Source organism: Chenopodium album, chromosome 12 (assembly GCF_948465745.1).
Source record: "Chenopodium album chromosome 12, dcCheAlbu1.1, whole genome shotgun sequence".
NCBI classification, from domain to species: Eukaryota; Viridiplantae; Streptophyta; class Magnoliopsida; order Caryophyllales; family Amaranthaceae; genus Chenopodium; species Chenopodium album.
Window position 1 is genome coordinate 27,442,485 of NC_137845.1, and position 19,434 is coordinate 27,461,918.

Below are 19,434 nucleotides of genomic sequence, written 5' to 3' on the forward strand. Positions count from 1 at the left end.
GTACTCAAGGAGCTTGGTGAAGCGCTCTTCGTGGTAGACAACTGTCCCTTCCTTGCTCATCAGTTGAAAAGCCTCAAAGAAATTACTCTTGAGTTTGTCCTCGGCCTTGTGCTCGATTTGGACGATCTCCATTACACTAGGTGGCCGAGGGGCCTTCAGCTTCTCAGTCAAGTCAGCCACGGACTTTTTTAGCTCGTCCACTTGGAGCTTGAGGGAGGCCGCCTATTCTTGGGCGAACTTGAGGGTCTCCTAGGACGAGGATAATTCGGCCTTCAGTTTCTAGGAGGCCTCGAAGCCCTCATTCAACTGAGAGGCATTTAACACCGCCTCGTCCTGCTCCACCTAGAGCGCCTGCCTTGCAAGCTCTTCTCTCTCAAGGGCCTTTCGTATTTTGACGATGTCCTTCATTTGTCGAGCAGCCTTGTCGGAAAAGGCCTTGAGTTCGTCTCATAATGAAGCTTCAAAAGGCCGACGTTGCCGATGTTCGCGTCCTCTGCGCTCCTTATTTAGGCCCAAGCCTTCTTGAATTTTTCGTTCTCCTTGTTCTTCCCCTCTTGGAAGGCACAAAGACGAAGGAAGAGCTATATTCGGACGAGTAAAAGTTAGCAAGCATGAAAAGACAAAGAATGCTCCTGAGTGATGGCCCACTGCATGGCCTCCTTCATAGCCTTCTGGTCCACACCTGTAAGCGACTGGCCGGGTAGTTTCATGTTCATCTCCTCGACAGTATCTGTACACGGCTAAGAAAAAGGTTAGAGTGAACAAAGACAAGTTCGCAAAAAAGACAAGTTAAAGATTATGACAAGAACCTTACCATCCGAGAAAGATGGTGGGGTGGGAAGGTTGAAAGCAAGAGGAGGTACGAGTTCGCCCCCACCTCCGTCCTGGCTACTAAGCTGATCCTCGGCCAACTAAGAGGCAACTGTCTGCTAATATGATTTTTTAAATAACTCGACAAGCAAAGTCGAGATTGGGCCGGTCGGTTTTATCAGGGTCCACGTTCAAACATACTTTTCGTGGATCGACTAAGTAGTCTGATCCACGGACGTGGAGTCCCCACTAGGTGACAACTGGGGTGGGTTTCCTTCGGACTGCTTTAGAGCAGTCCGCAACTTTGTCTTGGCCGGCTGAATGGAAGGCGTCCCTTTAGAAGTAGTGCTTTTGCAGGATTTGGATGTCATCCCTTCTTTTAAAGTAGAGGTCGGCTGCTTCCTCTTCGACATTGGGGTAGGAGTGTGATGAGTGCCATTTATGGCACTCATTTGATGAGTATTTAGGTTTTTTTCACCTTCTTTTCATAGCCTTCTTTCTTAATAAATGCTTAGTTTTATGCATTTTCTCTTTATTTCCCTTTTCCCTCTAGTTTTGTGTTTTTATGGTTTTTCTTGTGTTTTCTCCTTTTTTCATGGTTGTAGGTATTGTATGAGGTTCGAGTCTCGATATTGGTGGTTTTATGAGTTGGAAGATGCTTTTGGAGTAAGCTCATAGCATTGGGAAAGCTCAAGATGCAAGGAAGTGGAAGCTCCAAGTTCTAGCTCTTGCGCACTCAAGTTGTGTTCTCATGAAGATGTGGTGTCGAACCGACTGTCATGTCCTCATAATTTTAGCTTAGTTGAGAGTTTCTCTCTATAGTTTTATGGTTAGTTTAGGATTAGATTTGGAGAGAGAAAGTGAGGGATTTCATTGGAGAGTTGAGAGATTGAAGATCCAAGGTGACAATTGTATTGAAGATCTCCATAATCAATCAATGAGAATTTCTAACTCTATCTCATCTTATTATTTTGTTTAGATTCATGTTTGTTTAATTTGATTTAGATATTTGATCTTGATTAGTGTAATTGTTCTTGATATTTTGTCGATTCTTTATTTCTTAGTTGTTTATTGTTAGATGATGATTCTTGAGTAGTTGTTTGGCTAGGGATTGGGTGAAACTTGTATGATTGATTTATTGTGACTAATTTGGGAATTATGTTGATTGATTGTTGAGATTAAAATGATTAATGTAAGTTTGCATGTGTGTAATTTGATTAGGCCTTGAGAATTATGATAGATTACATTGTAATTGCTAATGACACGACCAATCGGTTTAGGAATTGCAATTATCGATTGGTTTGGATTGTGATTCTCTTAGTTTGTAATTCGTAGAGGCATCTAGCTTAATGATTAGGAGATAGCTCTTTGATTCCAATTGATTGCTCTTATCATTAGTCTTCACAACCTTTGATTGGCATGTTCTTCCCAATTTGTTTCAATTGTCATGATTACTTGTTGATCCACATTCCCTTGTGTTTTATTTGTTTGGTTGTTTGTTTGTTAGTTGTTAGTGTTACTTCTTCACCTTCGACTTTGACCTAGCTTAGGTGCATAATTGGGAGCGCTTGAACATAACCGTTTCTTTGGGTTCGACCCTTGACTCACCTATATACTTGTATTTAGATTTGTTAAGTATTTATAAATTTAGTTTGACTTAGGGAGGGTTAGTCAACTACCTAGTTTTTCCCCTCGACAACCTGGCGCCGTTGTCGGGGAACAGTGTCTATGTTTGAGTGTTTTTGATTACTTGAGTCTAGGTCTTTGTACATACTCTTTTTTTCGCTTGTTTTGAAAAATTAAAAAAAAGAAATGGCATGTCTTTCATTTCCTCAATATGACAATGAGCCTTTTTATGAATATTTCAATAGACTTGAGGGATTTATTGATTATAATTGTTGTGATCTTTGGGAGGCTTGTGAGATTTGTTATTTTGGTTTGAATGACCAAACTAGGGATGATGTTGAATGCATGCATAATGGTGAATTTAGAGCATTATCAATCGATGATGCTTGGGATTTTTATATTTGGTTTGCTTGGGATGTTTGTAATAAGGGTAATCATGATTCTAATATTGATATGCAATGTCTTGATTCTTCTAATAATAGCATGAATTCCCATGAATTGTCATATGATCCCATGATCGAACCTAAAACAAATGATTTCAACTCTATTTCCCCTATTGTTCATGATGATGAAGTACATGCTCAAGTTAATGCTAATGGTGTGTTTCAATTTTCTTCATTATTTACCATGCCTTCTTGTAATGTGCTTCGTTCCCTTAATAACGAATCTCACGTGTTTGATTGTACCCCCACTCCCTAATGTGATGTATGAACTCATGATTTTAATGTCGATTCTTCCAATCTTTGTTGTGATCCTTCTTCTCTTATTGAAACTCAACCTTCTACACCTTTCGAATCTCTTGTTGATATATTTGAATCTCAAATTAGGCGCATTGAGCTTGATAATGCTCTTGGGTCTAGTAAGGAGTTGATTCTTAAAATCTATGAGAAGTCAATTAGAGGTAATGAAAAGGAATGAGGAGCGTCTTGAGGAAGGAAGAAGAACGAAAGAAGAGCTTTTAAAAATCCAATTGTCATCTTTAATGCTTGATTTTGAAAGTACTTATTTTAATATGTGTGTTGAGGATGATGATGATGATTTTGAGCAATCAAGAGGGTGTGAGGATCCCATTAGTGAGCATTTGAGTGATGGTGAAGGAGTTGAGAATGAAGAGAGTGTTAACTTCGTAAACCCCAACCCTCCTTCCCATTTTGATGAGTCTCTTGTGCATGATTGTGATTCTTCTATCCATGGGTATTTGGACTCGTTTGAGGTTATGTCTAATAAGTTCTTTGAGAGTCAATGAAAACCCATAACCTTTTAGCTGAGTTCATTGAGGATGCTTCATGGGAGAGAGATGAGTTTGAAATGAATTTGGATCCATTCATGCATGGTTTTGAGACTTTGGGCCTTAAGGATGTTGAGGGAGTTATTGTTCATTGTTGTGATGGATGGGATTATGTAGTTCCTCGTGGAAGTTGGATGTTGGAGGGAGATGGAGATCATGAGTGTTCTTCTTTTAAGGATTCTATGATTGATTTTCATGCTCTTATTGGTGATGTGAGGCATGGTGGTGAGGAAGAGTTCATTTGTGAGACCATTGCCCCTATTCCCTCTTCTCATATCCCTTTTTCAAGGAAATTTAACCATATCCCTTACACTCTTATATCCCTCCCTTCTTTTGTCAATAAGCCTATTGGGGAACTGTAGGGAATATTTCAAGCCATTAACCCCAAGCTTGAACCCTACTGTGATCATACACTTAAGCATGGTGGCGTCCAAAGGAAAGGAAGCTAGAGTAAAAGAGTCGCCAACAAGTTTTAGGAACTTGTAAACCGTTCACAAGGTGAAGATTACACCCCTTAACGATCCATGAGATCGTCAACTCCAAAAGGTCTTGAACCAAATAGGGTTCGGGAATGAAGGTACAAATCCAACCTAAAAGAGATTGAACCTGCCCTAAAAATAGGCCTCTACTTCATTCTTCTCGTATTCATGTGCGCTTTCTGATTAACATGCAAACATTAGATTAACCCTAAACCTGTTTATCTATGTTGGTTGAACTTAATGAACAAATAAAACTATTATTGGCGATCACTTGAATTATAATCATATTAGCCTAAACAAGATTATTAATTATCTTATTAAGCGTGATTACAAGTACAAATTCCCCTTAAACATGCATAAAAGGCGTGATCAAGCAATAACAATAATATATAACATCAAGCAACATAATAATCATCATAATAATAATAATCATGTTAATAATAAAGCCTAAATATAATAGCAAGATCCTAGGCATGATACTAACAAGATTAATAACAAACCCTAGCATGTCACTAAGCAATAAAGATCAAAGCTTTAAACCTAACATGGTACTAACATGATATTGATATAATATTAGAAAGCATAGGAAGCACCCTAAACATGATACTAGAAAGCAATAAAGACATCCTAACATGATACTAGGAATTAAACAAATTTAAACATGCTTTCCACAAGAATAGAGCAATAAGATTACATACTTTGATGCCTCGTACCTCTTTCTAATAACAAAATACACGAGTTAGTAACTTCAAGGAAAATATAAATCAAAACAATCAAATTAAATAATTGAAATCGAGATTTGGGACCAAACCCTCAGAAATATCAAACCTTTCACGTCTAGGGCGAAGGCAACTTCGAACTTGTCTAGGTGTGTCTAGTGCTAATGTATGGGGAATTGTGTTTGTGAAAAGGTTTAGAAAAAGAATAGAAAGAAGAAAAGCTTCTAGCCTTAGAGAGAGAAATAGAGAGATGATTGTCGATCGATAAAAACGAAGGTTCAGGACCCTATTTATAAGAAAACAGTCCGGAATAGGTAGAATTTGATAAGGAATAAAACTCCACGTTGTCGCTGCAAAACCGACCTTGTCGTTTGGTGACAAGTCTTGTCGCGTGGCGACAATCCTGTCGTTTGGCGACAAGCTCTTTCGCGTGGCGACAAGCTCTGTCGCGTGGCGACAGCCTGGATTCCTACGCGCTTTCAAACACGGAGTCCACTTATCAATCAAAATCGATTTGTAAAGTCCGTATGAAAATCGAAATCGTATTTTTCATAAAATAATATTTTATTCCAAATAAAACTTATCAAAATCTAATTATTAATTCTAATTTTTATTAGGACTAAAGAGAACCTTCTAGAGAATTCTAGAAGACTATAATCAATTCTAATAACTTTAGGAATAATAATTATTGGGCCCTCCCCTAGATCATTGGGCCGCATGTAAAGATCAAACCGGGCCTAGTTTAGTGTTTTGGCCATAACTTCCTCATTATTCATTGGAATTGGGCTTATAATATATCGTTGGAAAGCTCTTTGGAAGCCCCATCCAACTACACTATTATTGGACCCTTGTCTTGGACCAAAATAAACTAGATTGGCTGTTTTCATAAAATAGAGTTGTTTTTCGAAAACAGAAAGAAAGAATTTTAATAAAAACTAACCGCAACACTTCACTTTTCACACTTTGACCTCATTCGATTATCATTTGACATGAAAGGTATTCATCACTGGGTTTGGTTTTGGGGAGTCACATTTTGGTGTCTACAGGAACCCCATGTGTATGATGATTTATATGTCCCTCATTCGTCTATCATTGAGGAAAAGGGTGATTTTGCCACCCAAAAACATTTTGAGGAGAGTTTGCGTTATTCTTCTTCTTTTTCTTCTTCTTCTTCTTCTTCTTCTTCTTCTTCTTCTTATTTTGTTGAATTTGCTTTTGATTTTTCTTCCTTTTCTTGGCATTTCTCTCCTCATGGGTGTGCACTAAGCTTGTTGCATATCCTCTTCCCGTCATTTGCCTACCTTCTATCTTACGAAATGTGTAGTAGTGCATTTGACAAGCTATTGCGTTCGTTGCAATATTATTTTCTATAGCGGTCAAGCTTGGACCTTAAGCAAGCCTTTCTCGGGAAGTAACCCATGTTTTATTGCTTTCATTTTCTCTTCCTTTTAGAATAGATTTTCTCTCATTGAAATGTTTGTGTGCCTTTTTCTAGGTACCTGACTTGAAATAGTTTGGTGCATTGGTTTCAATCGAGATTCAAGGAAGTATGACTCCATATTTGCTAGCATACGGAAAGCAAAATTCAATTCTAAAGGAAATTGGCTTTGAAAGGTTGAATTGGGTCATTTGCGGGTATTTACACCTACCTAACATCCGATAATGTCTTTCCTTGCTATTTCTCTAATGGTTAGAGACTTGTTGGACATATGTTGGTATTGTTGGTTTGATTTCTTTCTTTTCCCCTCCCATGGATTATTTGATTTATGTTTGAGCATGTTGTCTAATTCAAGATTGGGGGAGGGTATTCTATCATGTTTGGTGGGATGTTGATTCGTATATGCTATGCACATTTGTATATGCATTTCCATGTTCTTTTATTTTGAAAAATTCCAAAAAGATTTTTGTTTCTTTCAAGGCAAATTTGCAATGTGTTTTGTTTTGTTCTTGCTTTGGACATAATACTTTTGGACTTGTATAGTTGAATGCTTTTCTTCTTAAATGGTAACGATGTGCACAGTTTGAGAGTATGTTTGGTTGGTTCCAGGATAGAGTATGCTAAGGTAGCGGTTTAGACCTTTTGGGGCCTTGTAGCCGGATTCCGTTGGTTTGTGGTAAGAAGGAGTTGCTTCCTTTAGTGGATTTGAAACTAATAGTGAGTTTTTGCTACAACCGCGTGAGGTTTCAATTATTCTTGCTTTCAACATTTCTTGAATGAACGGCACATGGATCCTTGACTATTGTATGCTTTATCTAGAATTTGACTCTCATCTCCCGAGATCGCGACCGAGCCATTTAGGAAGAACAAAAGCATCTTTTCGGGGTGGTAATTTTTACTTTTTTAAGATAGTTTTCTTTTCTTTGTTTCGGATTTACATTTGCCTTCTTGCTAACCATTTAAGCCTTACACCTTTCTTTTCAAGCCAATCTTTAGCTTTTGAGCCTTTTGTTTCATCTTATTCCCATCTTTGGTTTTTGTGAAGCATTTGGTCTCTATTGTTGGGGTTTTGGTGGATGAAATAGATTGTTTGGTTCTTATAATGTAAGCAAGTTTGTTTTGTGTATACTTTGTGAATAAAGGCAAATGCCAAGTTGAAAAAGCCATCCATAGTTAAAAGAGGCGAGGACATTGCAATAAAGTGAAAATTTTGAAAATTGAAAAAATGAGAAAAAGCAAAGCACATTCAAATGCTCTGGCAAAAAGAAAAAATAAAGAGAGAAAAATGAAAGGCTCAAAATTATTTTGATGTAAGTGTCTTTCTCCCTATTTTAAGCATTGAGGACAATGCTTTGTTTAAGCTTGGTGGGAAGCTTTCTTACGCTTTTTGTATGTATGTTTGTGATTATGGCATTGAATAAGCTCGGGGGTGTTGGTGTTTTTGTTTGGTTTTTACATGGTTTTGGTGTTGAGATTTGGCCAATCTTTGCTTCATAATTTAGGTATACCACCAAATTTCAAATTTTAGCCTACCTTCACCCTTTTCTCCCTTACATTACTACCCTATACAAGACCTTTTAACCTTTTTGGTTAAGTCACAAGTCGGTGGAGGGAGATGTGAGTCAAGCCTATGGAGCAGTTTGCAAAGTCAAGATGTCGAGTAGCCCTAAATCTCTTTCTTTTCCGGTTCCTTCGAGGAATCATTGAGATGCTCACTAGAGGTGGATTTGAAACTAGTTGGGAGAACGTGGTAAGATTGTTTGGGATGAAAGTTAATTGTGTCTCATTAGTTCTCTATTCTTAACATATCTTATGTTTCAATCAACCTTGGATATCTTGATACGTGCATTCCCTTATTGGTTTAGAAAAATTTGCATTCATTTGTGCTTGTTCATTTGCAAAAGTCCATTCATGAAAATTTGTTTTCTTTTCTTTTATTTTGGTTTCATTTCCATGCTTTTCCTTGTTTGTTTGGTTTGAGAGAGTTGTAGGTTAACCTCTTAGGAAACCCTCACGAGACCTCACTTGTCCTCATTGGCGACTTTGGGGTTTTAAGGTCTTGTTATAGCTAAAAACAACCGTGATTCCTACGAAAGTAAGTTAGTGTATATTCTTGTCTCCTCTCTTTTTCTTTTGTTTGTTTGAATAAGCTTATCATTCTCCTTTTACTTGTTTTGGTTTTGCTCGAGGACGAGCAAAAGTTAAGCTTGGGGAAATTTGATGAGTGCCATTTATGGGACTCATTTGATGAGTATTTAGGTTGTTTTAACCTTCTTTTCATAGCTTTCTTTCATAATAAATGCTTAGTTTTATGCATTTTCTCTTTATTTCCCTTTTCTCTCATGTTTTGTGTTTTTATGATTTTTCTTGTGTTTTCTCCTTTATTTCTCCTCTTTTCGTGGTTGTAGGTATTGTATGAGGTTCGGGTCTAGATATTGGTGGTTTTCTAATTTGGAAGATGCTTTTGGAGTAAGCTCATAGCATTGGAAAAGCGCAAGATGCAAGGAAGTGGATGCTCCAAGTTCTAGCTTTTGCGCTCTCAAGCCGTGCTCTCCTGAAGATGTGGTGTTGAACCCACTGTCAAGTCCATTTGACTCTTCCATGCTTAGTTTCTATCATCATCATATTGCGTGCACACTCTAAGACCTTTTTGCGAACGCATTGAGCATCGAAGAAGTCGAAAGAACCCAGAAAGGCGCGGGCGCGCAGCCCACGCGCACGGGCGCGCACCATCCTTGCGCAAGCGCGCAAGCCTTGTGCGAGGGCCCGCAAGCAAGGGTTCCCCATTTCGCTCGGTTTCGAATTCGCGCCTTTTATTAATGACTATTTTAAACCCGATTTTTGTAAGAAATTTTAGACATAATTTTGATCATAATTTTAGTTTAGCTGAGAGTTTCTCTCTCTAGTTTTAGGGTTAGTTTAGGAGTAGACTTAGAGAGAGAAAGTGAGGGATTTCATTGGAGATTTGAGAGATTGACGATCCAAGGTGACAATTGTATTGAAGATCTCCATAATCAATCAATGAGGATTTCTAACTCTATCTCATCTTATTGTTTTGTTTAGATTCATATTCGTTTGATTTGATTTGATGTTTGATCTTGATTAGTGTAATTGTTCTTGATATTTTGTTGATTCTTGATTTCTTAGTTGTTTGTTGTTAGATGATGATTCTTTTGTAGTTGTTTGGCTAGGGATTGGGTGAAACTTGTATGATTGATTGATTGTGATTAATTTGGGAATTATGTTAATTGATTGTTGAGATTAAAGTGATTAATGTAAGTTTGCATGTGTGTAATTTGATTAGGCCTTGAGAATTATGCTAGATTGCATTGTAATTGCTACTGACCCGACCATTTGATTTAGGAATTGCAATTATCGATTGGTTTGCATTGTGATTCTCTTAGTTTGTTATTCGTAAGACATCTAGCTTAATTATTTGGAGATAGCTCATTGAATCCAATTGATAGCTCTTATCATTAGTCTTCACAACCTTTGATTGGCATGTTCTTCACAAGCTGTTGCAATTTGTCATGATTACTTGTTGATCCCCATTCCCTAGTGTTTTATTTGTTTGGTTGTTTGTTTGTTAGTTGTTTGTGTTACTTGTTCACCTTTGACTTCGACCTAGCTTAGGCGCATAATTGGGACCGCTTGAACATAACCGTCCCTTTGGGTTCGACCCTTGACTTACCTCTATACTTGTATTTAGGTTTGTTAAGGGTTTATAAATTTAGTTTGACTTAGGGAGGATTAGTCAACGACCTAGTTTTTCCCCTCGTCAGAGTGGCCAATTGAAAGAAAGCAATTTCAAGTTAAGTAAGTCCAGAATAAAGCGTCCGAGCATGAGTAGGAAGGAAGCCCCTTCCAGAGTCCCAAGTCGAACAAAGAGTCAAATTATTGTCGTCCGAGTTAAATCAGGAAGGACCCCTCTCCCAACCTACTAGCTCGGCACAAATAAATAAATAAATAAATAAAACAAAAAAAGAGAGAAGAAGAAGAAGTGAAAAGGTAGACGGCCAGTATCTCCTTGGTATGCTTGTACAGTTGCTGACGGGCCTTGTACCGAACTAAGTCAAGCTCGGACATGTCTACATCCCCCTTTTGCTCTTGGTCAAGCAAAGGTAGTGCTTCGTCTGAGTAAGAAAAGGGAAAACGAGTTAGAAAAATTATAAAATTATGACACAATTTACATGTAAGTGGATAAGTTACGAGTCTCCACCTTGGGGAATGTTTCGGTAAAGGCCGCAAGCCAACATAAATACCAGGTCCTTGAGACAGCTAGACAAGGGAATCCAGTTCTTAGGCACGGCCACCGACTTGCCGCCCCTAGTCACCCTCCTGACTCCAAAGTATTCAAGTTGGTATGCGTAGTTAGGATGGACGGGTGGCTTGTACGGGCGCTGCTGCCCTCGACCAAGCTTGATGGGAGCATCGTTAAACCTATTCATTCGCAAGTTAAACTCCACGTTCTTTGTTTTAATGCGGTAGAAACGATTCTTCTAGTCACGCCACTTGGATGGCCGGCCTATCACCACCAGATAGTCCTTAGTGATGCATAATATGAACCAGCCCCGTCCGTCCCTGAGTCTAGGCGGACCATGGAGTTCATCTCGCAAAATACTAAGACATCCGGCTTAAATCCCTACCTGATGCACGTCAACAAGTACCCGAAGATATTCAACCAGTTGTTCGACATCAGTTGGAAGAGGGCAATGTTGTACTCGTCCAGGAGCTCCTAGACGAACGGGTGAAGAGGGAATCGATCCTCCCAGGTGGCCACTGAATAAGAGCGCTTTTGGCGCCTTGAGCTTATAACCCTCTCCCAGCATAAGGAAGCTCTTGAACTCCTCTAGCCTATCGTTGAGGAAGCCTAGAGCCATGTCCCAGACTAGAAAGGCGTACAGATCTTTAAAATTGTCCGCATTGACCTCCTCACTGGCCTACTCGGCCTCTTAATTTTCTGTCTCCCCTTCATCAGGGTGGGGGGGTGGCCCCAAACTCCGAGGACAACACAGTGTCTAATTCAGCAGCCTCGGCTAAGCTCCTAGTCTTAGAGCCCCGGCCGCCCTCGGAGATAGAAATTCCCTCCGGAACTAAGGGTCCTTTGCCCAAATCCTTCCTCTTGACATCCACCTGATTTCCAGGAGGAGGACCGCTGCGAGATAGCAAGTCGGCCGGTTCAACAATCACTATTCTAGTCCTAGGCCTGGCTGATATGGTAGTTTGTGAAGGGGGATGTTTAGAAATTCGAGCGGACGCCCTAACGTCCGCCTGAGAAGAAGAAGGAGGTTCTTTCAAAGATTTCAACTTGGCCGGATCTATGACCGGGTTGGCGAATTGGGGAAAGCGAAGACCCAGAGTCTGGCTGGATGCTTCCCTACCAGAAGAGACGCCTTGCCTCTAACGCTCTTCAAATAAGGCGATCACTTCGACCACCGAGCATTCGCTGCCACTGACTGTGTTGGTGTTTGTGGTGGTAGCAGTGTCCCCGTCCGTGTTATTCAGATCATAGGGGACCCTTAGGTTTATCAAACTGTCGTATGGATTTCTAGCGACGTACTTGTCGTACGTTCGCATGGTCCGAGCCATTTGCGACTGCAGGGACAGAGAAGAATAGGTGGATTTGAGTTGGTACACACTAGAAATGGACCCACTCCACGAGGGAGACGACTCGTCCCCGTCCACTCTAGACTCCTCAGTCCCAAGCGAACGACCGGCCTCATGAGGAGAAATGGATGAAGCCGAGTGTTGAGCCATATTTTAAAAAAAATGAAAGACAAAACAAAGTAAAAGAGGAAGAAAATAGGGCAGGCGGTTACCTTCGTCCGTGTAGAAAACTTGGAAAGTCTCGAAGGTTGACCGGAAAATTCAAATACTCTGACCGGAAACCTCAAACGTACGGTGGAGATCCTGAAGATTGAGGAAGAAATCACTTTCTCTCTCTAAAAAGCTACAACTTCTCTCTAGAATTCTCAAAATTCCAAAGTAACAAAATGAAGTCAAACATCCTATATTTATAGGCAAAATTTATGGGGGCAAAACGCTAAATCCGCCTTTCTCGCCCAAAAATTCGAATGGTTACTTTATGAAAAAGTTAACCTAGAATTCAAATGGTTAAAAACCAATTCCATCACTTTAAACGGGAGGGAAGACGGACGAGCTGACGGCACGTCAAAATAGATGGCCAGGTCAGCAAAATCCAAACCGTTGTCCCGAAATCCCGGACAACAGGTGTCCTCCCTAAAAGATAGTCGGCCTGCTGCGTCCGACTAACCTCAAGACCCAGAAGTGTCCAAATAGAGGAATTACAGGCGAACTGGACCAAATGTTCGGCCCAAGGGAGAAATCCTCAGATAAGACGGACAGTATATACTCGTACATATCCGGACGAGTAGAAAATCAGAGGAGGCAGCCTATAGAGTACGAGCCACCCCCTCTAAGGGGCAAATGTTTAGGGTAAAAATTACCCCAAAACGGTGACCAATCCCACAGTGACACGTGGCCCAATCAAAGGGCAACACGTGTCACTATAGGAAGATAACACGTATGCAAACCCTACAAAGAGCACTTGAAAAAAAAAAGAAAAGGGCCTCCTTACATCAGGAAGCCCAAATCCCGAGAAATCCGCAAAATGGCGCCCCCCAAGGACACATGTCCATGCCTTATTGCGCCACCAATTAGAAAACGTCATTCTAGGGTAATAACCCTAAAAGACACGAATCCCCACCCCTATAAATACCCCAATCATTTATGATGGGAGGGGTGGATTGTGATATAATATTCAATAGAGTATTAAAAACAGCTCTAACTTCTCTCTACTTTCTCCCTCTAGCTTTTCCGATATCAGGTTACTAACGTAACCGTCAGAGGCGAATATTCCGCACCGAAAATATTCATGTTTTGCAGGTGTCCGGGCCGTCCATCAGTAAAACGTGACCAGTGTCCCAGGGGAATTCACAAAATCACCCGAAACAAGTCGTACTCTATAATCTTTAGAATAAATTGAAGTATTGAAATAAAATTTATGCTCTAAGATTAGTTTTTGAAGTTGAAATTGAAAATGGCTCAAATATGTAGCTTGTTCTATAACCAAGTTCAATTGCAAACTTAGGGCTTGTTTGACATCATTTTTGGTTTTCAGTTTCCTGCTTTTTTGAAAACTAAAAACCAAAAACAAGAAACAAGAAAAAGGTGTTTTCACTTTTCTGTTGTCAGTTTTAAAAATTATCATGATTTTAACAAGTCTAAATAATTTTTGATTCATTATGTGACATATATAATATACTTTTAAAAAACAAAAAACCAAAAAACAGAAAACCACAACGATGCCAAACGAACCCTTAGTTTTCAAAGGAACAAAATGATTATTAAATCATTATGGTGCATTTAAAAATTGTAAGGCTTGAGATCTACGCAAACTATTTATAGTTTAGGTGATTTTCGACAGTAATTTGAATGGCATGAATATCTCATTTTATTTATTGTGGACGTTGTACTAGTAGAAAAATGCAAATGAACACCGGTTCAAAACCGGCTTTGCACCGGTTTTGAACCAGTTTAGATTTGAGGAATGCCAAAAAGTGGGATTTTTTGCACCGGTTCAAATTCGGTGGCAAACAAGGGGTTTTTCTCATTGGTTCGAGTTCAAAACCGGTGCCCTTAATGGCGCAAAAAAATAATTTTTTTTTTTCTTTTTTTCATTTTTTTCACTTAAATTGATATATAAACACTAACATATATATAAACTTACATATTTTCATTAAAAAAGGCTGTAATATTAAAATTTTCGTCCAAAAAAATAAAATAAAATACAAGGTTACACACAAAGAGCAGCATATGCAGCAACATGCATATTAAACAAGCACTAAACATTCTTTATATGGGTAACTTTCATCTAAACCACCCTTATAGACATCACCAAATCCACCTATACACAAAAGAGCAACATATATATGCAGCTACACAGTAGCAGAAGTGCAGAAAAACAGCACAGAAGGAGCAGCATGGTAGTAGAACAGCAGCACGGAAGCAGAACACCAGCCCAGAAGCAGAACAGCAGCACAGAAGCAGCAGCAAGGAAAAGAAATGCAGCATGCAGTGGGCATAATTGAAATCCATAGCTGTTGGGAATAAACTTGTCCAACTGCCAAAATGAATCAAAATAAAACCGATTGAGATGTAAATAATGACATCCCATAAGAATTCCCAATTTAATTTTTCAAATTTAACCACTCAAAGAATTGTTTTAAAAAATTGAAGCCCATACACTTATTGGTAATAATTAAACTATGACTGATACCTAATATGCTAATAGCCAAACTCAATCAGAATGAGATTGCATCACTACTTTAAGAGCCCACAAGTCAGTTAAACTTTATCAAGAATGTCAAAAAATAAGAGACACCATCATAATACAAAGAAAGAGAAGAAAGTATGGGAGACAATCAAAGAAGATTTTGACCGATAATAATGATGAATTAGGTAGTTTCCAAGCATATATAAAGGGAAAGCAAAGGCAGGAAGCTCTTGACAGAGTATTACATAATACCACAAATTGAAGTGTGAAGTGTGTTGAGTGTTAATAATTTTGACAAAAGTACATGATGCAGACATGGTTTGGAACTGAACAACTACAATGAAGCTCAGTAACCCACAAGATAGTCCACAAGTTACAGGACTTATAACAACAACCAATGAACAAGGTAATAGCTGGTTAAAAAAAAAAAAAAAAAAAAAGGAATAAAGATAGCAGATGCATCATTTTAAACACTCTAGAACCAAAATCAAGCGATTAATCACATTATCAAGCATTGAGTCATTACTTTAGTGTGTTAAAATATTGAGCATACATCTATAAATAATAACGCAACACAACAATTTGAACCCAAAATAAAGTAGAAGCAAGTGAGTCATTAACCTTGAATTTATGACGACAATAACAAAGAGATTTGGTGCATCTCTTCTCTTTGTCTAGCCAAACTATGAGTTCTTTGCTTCAAAATCCCATATTCCGATCCATATCCATAAATCCATAATCCTGCACATTTGTATCAAGAAAACGTCCACCCCATCAATTGGCTCTTGTCCCTGATGTACCCTAAGCCAAGTAAAAAACCACGCTAAGATATTGAAGCCATAGCTGCAGGCAACAAGTATAAATTAATATAAAAACATAGGCTTAAATTAATACATATAATGAGATGCTACATGTTATTTACTTATTTTTAGACTTTTACAATAAAATTAGAGTTTCACAAATGCATTCAGATAAGCTAAATACACATCTAACCAGTGACACCACACTATAAAAATGTAATCATGCAGACATGCCATAAAATTATTTATGAAAATTAAAGAATGTCATTCAACTATAGCCTCAAGTTATGAAGTTATTGACCCAAATCTTCCATTCAGGAACCATGATCCTTAAATATTGATCACAGTCAGTCCCCATCTGCATCAAACATAGGAAATAGCCAGATAATAGTTTTTAAAATAAAAAAAAAAAAAACAATACGAGGGTTCATCATATCAGGTGTCTAAATCTGATGCAAGAATAGTCGCATGATAGGTTCAAGATTCAAGTCATTCGATCAACAGAGCTAAAGCCACACCTGCCCCCAATCTCGGTAGAGCAAAAGCAGCAGCTACAACAGAGCAAAAGTAGCAGCATCAGGGGTGCACTGCAAGGAAGCAGGGCGGCAGGTTCAAGCTTCAAGTCATTCGATCAACGCAAAAACACAGCTCGGAAAATCAACACAAAACCCAAATTTTAATTCCTGAGCTATACTTGTCAAGAAACTCAACAATTATGGTACAATAAGGCAATATAAGAAGACAAACCCCATATAATGAAAATAAACATCAATAACTATTTTGCAAATTTGTCTATTATATAACCACAGATAGGACTCAAAACAGGCCATGTTACATTGCTTTGATCATCTTAAGGTCAGGAAGTTTTCAAAGGGAGCACTTTAAAACATGCACATGTCAGAAGCAATTGCATATTTATCACATAATATTTATCTCAAATCCCTACTTGGAAGGACAAAAATGAGGTAACAATGTAAGAGCTTATTCTGAGGAATTTATAGAGTATCTGGTTTTGAAGAATGTTCCCTTGCAATTCAAACCTAAGTACTTGAAAGTGTAGAGGTTTTAACAAATATACCCAAACAAATATATACCCAGAAAATCAAATTAAATGACAACCAATACAATATTCACAATACATCCACAAATCAAACCACTGAAATTTTAAGATTCAAGTATCAAATACTCTTTATACTCACAATTAAAATAATCCATGTACCCATAATTCAAATATCCCGTATATTCACAATTCCAAAAGCTCAAATTAACAAAATCCTAGATTAATCGCAATTAGTGAAACAAATCAACAAAACCCTAGATCAATCGCAATAAAACTCAATACATGTCGATATAGATCTGGAGAAATGAAAATAAACTGACAAGGCAGAAATTAGGAGTAACAGAGAGGGAAATTACACGAGAACGCGAACTGGTTCTTTGGCCATTTTTGTGCAATGAAAACAAAGGAGGTTTGAGAAAGTGAAATAAGTCGAATGAGGACTAAGGGCAGCTGCGGTGGCCGTTGGAGGGGGCGTCATTTGTGTAGGGGGTTACGGTCTAGGTGGGCGGCAATGGTGGAGGGGGCTGCGCGAGAACAAGTGAAGATGAGATCTTGCAGGAAGGGAATTGAATAAGAAGAAAGAAGGGGGGCCGACGGTGGCTTCGAGATCTTTCCGGTGGTGGCTACGAGATCTGGCCGGCAGTGGCTACGATATCATGTGGCTGCGAGTTTGAGGAGAGAGAAGGCAAGAGGAGAGAGATAAGATGAGATAGGAAAAAGAATGAGAGAGGACAGAGATATGAGAGAGAATAAATTTGAAAAAAAAAAAGTGTTGTTATTTGTCGCTCTCATTTTACCGGTAACGCTCCCTTTTTTTCTTGAAATTTCAATTTTATCCCTAATATATAAATACGGTTTTTTCCTTCCCGACCAACATTTCTCACTTCTGTACTTCTCTCTCTTAACTCTCTTACTCTCAAACTCTCTTACTCTCTAACTCTCTAAAACAATTTTTTTTAAAAAAAAAAAAAATTTCCAAAATTGTTCTTAATTTTTTTAAAAAACAACAATCATCATAAACACAAAAGAAAATGGGTGATTCGAGGCGGATTAGGCTGAGATTCGGAGGGAGGACTTTCGGCGGTGCTGGTGGCAGGGGCGTAGGCGGCGGCGGCGATGGTGGAGACGAGGTAATTTTTTTTTTTTATTTTCGGATCCCAGGAACTTCCGCCCAAAATTTCCGGAAGTTCCATGGAGGATCCGCCTGGAATTTCCGGATCCTCCATGGAACATCCAGAAATTCTGGGCGGATGTCCACACTTCCGCCCAGAATTTCCGGATGTTCCATGGAGGATCCGGAAATTCCAGGCGGATCCTCCAAGGAACTTCCGGAAATTTTGGGCGGAAGTTCCATTTTTTTTTTTTTTTTTTTTGGCCCGTTAATAAAATTGTTAATTTTTTTTTTTTTTCGGATTTTGTTTTTTTTTTTGTTATTTTGAAGTGTTATGGTGATTATTGTTGGTATTATTATTATTGTTGTTGTTATTATTGTGCTTATTATATTTTAAAAAATATGATAATTTTTATTATTTTGTTGATATTAGGATTTTATTATTAATGTTAAGGTTATTGTTGTTGTTGTTAATTTGTTTTTTTTTTTTTGGATTTTGTTATTTTTGTTGTTATTTTGAAGTGTTATGGTTAGTATTATTATTATTGTTGTTATTATTATTGTTGATATTATTATTATTATTATTATTATTGTTGTTATTATTGCTATTATTATTATTATTATTATTATTATTATTTTTGTTGTTGTTATTATTATTGTTGTTATTGTTATTATGGTTATTATGGTTATTGTTATTACTAAAATCGGATTAATTTTTAATTTTATGTAGATAGAGGGTTCTGGTGCTCGACATGCAATATCACGACGTCTGAATGCGTCTGTTAGGAGACAGACATCTCGATCTTCACCGGTTCAGCCCGAGCAGCAGCAATACGGGTCTACTAGTGGTTGGTCGAGAGACCAACAGTCTGGTAGTAGTCGGCCCTTGTACTCTGCAAGTGGAGCACCCATATCTGACGAGGAAGACGAATGTTCGGGTAGTCATGCTGGTGACCGGGATGAAGAACAGGACCCTCAGGATTTCCATATGGTATATAGGGGTCAGTTTGGGAGATTTGTTGGTAGTGGGTCGAGTCAGCCTACTTCCAGCTCTGCAGAGACATGGTTAGTGCAGGAACCGATGCCGGGTGGGCCTGAGGATGGGTCAGTTATCCCTAGTTTTGGCGGTCACGTGGCACGGTATATCTGGATGGAGCAGGAGCGTAGTGTTTTACACTGTTTGAGTAGGACAAAGTTATGTTCTGACTTGTGTACTTGGCGAGGCCGTCAATCTGTGGAGGACATTGCGGAGATTGATGCTAGTTGGTTGTCTCACTTGCCCGGCCTGATGTTTAAGAGACTTGATTGGCCGTTGATTTCTGCTTTTGTTGAGAGGTGGCAGCCAGATACGAACACCTTTCACATGCCATTTGCCATTTATACGTGACAGTGGCAACTGTTTGTACATCTGACCAATTTTAGACCTTGATGCCTCCAAGTCATTACGAATTTGTATGATGCGATTACCGATATGACAATGGACTCGGGCCCATACGGTATCCAAAGCACCTGCCAATGATTCTAATTAGTAAATTCAAATACAATTACAATTAATACAATTACGTAACAACGAGAACAACTAATAAAATAATACAACTAACCTGTGGATGATTCTAACCAAGTTTTCACTGCTGAATGTTGGCTCTCAACTCTGCAGTTGGTGGTGTTACCAAAATGAAGAACCTGGTTCGTCCAAAATTTCACAAATTTCTCCTTATGACAAAGCCAAGTTCTCTGAACATAATGAATCACTTCCGGATATTTTCCCCACCTCACTTGCATGGCAGTTAGAGCACGATCATACTCC

The 19,434-nt window shown here is 38.6% G+C and overlaps 1 long non-coding RNA gene across 3 annotated transcripts; it reads right to left on the reverse strand.

Moving 5' to 3' along the window:
- Window positions 1–14,097: 14,097 nt before the first annotated feature.
- On the reverse strand, window positions 14,098–17,239 carry LOC145570467 (uncharacterized). 3 transcript variants are annotated; one of them, XR_014096473.1, is made up of 4 exons: window positions 16,873–17,239; window positions 15,975–16,043; window positions 15,278–15,499; window positions 14,098–14,503 (listed from the first exon to the last, which is right to left on the reverse strand). It is a non-coding gene; the product is annotated as an uncharacterized LOC145570467 (long non-coding RNA). The 3 variants fall into 3 exon arrangements; XR_014096474.1 differs by having other exon boundaries at window positions 15,278–15,457; window positions 16,873–17,238; XR_014096472.1 differs by lacking the exon at window positions 15,975–16,043 and having other exon boundaries at window positions 16,873–17,231.
- Window positions 17,240–19,434: the final 2,195 nt, after the last annotated feature.